The following is a 3,764-nucleotide window of genomic DNA, read 5'->3' on the forward strand; positions in this document are numbered from 1 at the left end:
GTTATTGCGTTGGACTAGTTAACTGTAAGGTTGCAAGATTGGTTCCCCCGAGCTGACAAGGTGAAAATCAAGACAAGTGTGTCAAGCATGGTGGTGGGAGTGTCATGGTCTGGGGCTGCATGAGTGCTGCTGGCACTGGAGAGCTACAGTTCATTGAGGGAACCATGAATGCCAACATGTACTGTGACATACTGAAGCAGAGCATGATGCCCTCCCTTCGGGGACTGGGCCGCAGGGCAGTATTCCAACATGATAACGACCCCAAACACACCTCCAAGACGACCACTGCCTTGCTAAAGAATCTGAGGGTAAAGGTGATGGACTGGCCAAGCATGTCTCCAGACCTAAACCCTATTGAGCATCTGTGGGGCATCCTCAAACGGAAGGTGGAGGAGTGCAAGGTCTCTAACATCCACCAGCTCCGTGATGTCGTCATGGAGGAGTGGAAGAGGACTCCGGCGGCAACCTGTGAAGCTCTGGTGAACTCCATGCCCAAGAGAGTTAAGGCAGTGCTGGAAAATGATGGTGGCCACACAAAATATTGACACTTTGGGCCCAATTTGGACATTTTCACTTAGGGGTGTACTCACTTTTGTTGCCAGCGGTTTAGACATTAATGACTGTGTGTTGAGTTATTTTGAGGGGACATCAAATTTACACTGTTATACAAGCTGTACACTCACTACTTTACATTGTAGCAAAGTGTCATTTCTTCAGTGTTGTCACATGAAAAGATATACTCAAATATTTACAAAAATGTGAGGGGTGTACTCACTTTTGTGATATACTGTATATTGATTGCAGTTGTTCCCGAAGGAGTGAGCGTTCATGTGCAAAGGATTAGCATTTTAATTGTTATAATTATCACTCTGTAGTGACTTATGTCGTGGAAATTTCCTCTATTTACCAAATCATGGGAGCAAACCACACACACAAGTCAGAGTTTATAAACGTCCATCTTTAATTATATAAGCTCTATAGCATTTTGACTTTCAACAGTTCTGTATCTCTAATGAAAAGTTGAGAGTCCCCGCACAATGGCAAAATGGGATCCTTTATAGCAAAGATCACACATAGTCAAGACAGCATAGACATAATTCGTCGTTCAGCTTTGTCTCCTTTCTCAAACCCCAGAACCATAAACCAATCCTCCAAATCAACAGGCATATATCAAATTGTCATTTTGATACAACCAACTCAAAATACAACCAAACCTGGACAAGCTCACAGAGAGGAGAGTGAGGCTATAGGTTAAGATAAAAGGGAGCATGAGAATGATTCCAGACACTGCCACCCTCCTTTCCCCACTAGAAAAAGGTAGGGAGTAAAAGATATGTTTACACATGATGACACTTTGACCTCTCCCCTCTCTGCGGCCCATGCAACTTAGTCTTGACATAGAACAGATGACTGCAACCTCGCCACAGTATTATACAAAAATACCATTCTGATGAGAAGTAACTTACAAACATTTGATGAATATTAAACATCTTACAAATGTTACCAACAAATTCTGAATCTTCCCTAACACTCCTCATCTGACCCCCACTCCCCTGTTGTCTAAGAAGCCACCATGCCGGTTTAGCCCACTAGGGCTCATTCCCCTATCATTTCCTTGTAACCATATTTACTTTGTGTGTTTGTGTGTGCACTTCTGTGATTGTTTAGTTCGTTAATAAATAAATGATTTAAGACAATTGATGTATGGATGACTCATAGTGAAGACTGGGTTCGTGCAGATAACCAACAATTTACGACGTTTGGAATGAAACTAACGTGAGGTAAAATAAATCATTCATTAATCAGAAGATGAATCAATCTGATATAAAATATCTGAAGAGTTATATTAGGAAAATTATAACTTTGTAATCTGAATATTTTTCCTTGGTGCCCCGACTTCCTAGTTAATTACAGTTACGTGACTAATCAGTTTAATCACGTAATACTAATGACAGAGAATCTTTGATTAAAAACTAAAAGTCTTCATTTAATGATAGTAAAGACACGACACTGGGATTGAACCCAATATCTTGGTGTTGCAAGAGTCATGCTCTTGTGTCCCTGGCCTACACACAATACCCCATCATGTTAAAGTTTAAATAATGTTTTTAGAAATGTTTACAAATGAGTTACAAATGTCAAGCAAAGAGGCACTGAGCTTGAAGGTTGGCCTTGAAATACATCCACAGGTACACCTCTAATTGACTCAACGGATGTCAATTAGCCTATCCGAAGCTTCTAAAGCCATGACATCACTGAGCTTGAAGGTAGGCCTTGAAATACATCCACAGGTACACCTCCAATTGACTCAAAGGATGTCAATTAGCCTATCCGAAGCTTCTAAAGCCATGACATCACTGAGCTTGAAGGTAGGCCTTGAAATACATCCACAGGTACACCTCCAATTGACTCAAAGGATGTCAATTAGCCTATCAGAAGCTTCTAATGCCATGGCATCATTTTCTGGAATTTTCCAAGCTGTTTAAAGGCACAGTTGATTTAGTGTATGTAAACTTCTGACCCACTGGAATTGTGATACAGTGAATTATAAGTGAAATGATCTGTCTGTAAACAATTGTTGGAAAAATGACTTGTGTCATGCACAAAGTAGATGTCCTAACCGACTTGACAAAACTATAGTTTGTTAACAAGTGGTTGAAAAACAAGTTTTAATGTTTCCAACCTAAGTGTATGTAAACTTCCCACTTCAACTGTATATAGTAATGTAATGTGTAGAACACATTTTATATCTGAATGTTCTGTAACATTAAACCCTCCTGAACAGGCCCCATGGGCTAGAACCTGGCAGCACGTTGATTGGTGTTGCCATGGTGAAGAGGGTTCTTAATGTCCTAGGAGGGCACTGATTGGACGGCCAGGGTTTGGAGTGGGTGTGTTTCTGTGTCTGCAGTCAGGCTAGTGCCTATGTAGCTGATTGACAGTTTTCTGTGTGAGTCTAGAGTAGACTTAGCCTGGTCCCAGATCTACTGATCTCTCATAGTAGAGTAGAATTAGCCGGGTCCCAGATCTACTGATATATCACAGTAGAGTAGACTTAGCCTGGTCCCAGATCTACTGATCTCTCATAGTAGAAATAGCCTGGTCCCAGATCTACTGATCTCTCATAGTAGAGTAGAATTAGCCTGGTCCCAGATCTACTGATCTATCATAGTAGAAATAGCCTGGTCCCAGATCTACTGATCTATCATAGTAGAAATAGCCTGGTCCCAGATCTACTGATCTCTCATAGTAGAAATAGCCTGGTCCCAGATTTACTGATCTATCATAGTAGAGTAGAAATAGCCTGGTCCCAGATCTACTGATTTATCACAGTAGAGTAGAGTTAGCCTGGTCCCAGATCTACTGATCTATCACAGTAGAGTAGAAATAGCCTGCTCACGTCCCAGTTCTGTTTGTGCATCATGCTAATACTCCTTGTCATGTCGAACAGTGGCATAATGGCAAAAACAGACTGGTACCCAGGCTAGGGAAGAAACCCTAGACTAAATCAATTTCCTAGACAGTGGAACAGGAAATGAAAGAGATGGATGGGCCAAGAGAAAGAGTTAGGAGGAAAGGACAAAAATGATACCACCCTCCCTCCCTGTTATCTCTTCATATTCTCTGGAGTCACGACATCCACCTCTCCTGTCTATTGTAAACTGTTCAGAGGGTCATTTGGAACTGTGATGTCATAATCAGGTCTATTAGTATAACAACTAAACTGGGTTTCTCCTTCCTTTCTCTCCTCTCCCGTCTGCCTC

Source organism: Oncorhynchus gorbuscha, unplaced genomic scaffold, assembly GCF_021184085.1.
Source record: "Oncorhynchus gorbuscha isolate QuinsamMale2020 ecotype Even-year unplaced genomic scaffold, OgorEven_v1.0 Un_scaffold_691, whole genome shotgun sequence".
Lineage (NCBI taxonomy): Eukaryota > Metazoa > Chordata > Actinopteri > Salmoniformes > Salmonidae > Oncorhynchus > Oncorhynchus gorbuscha.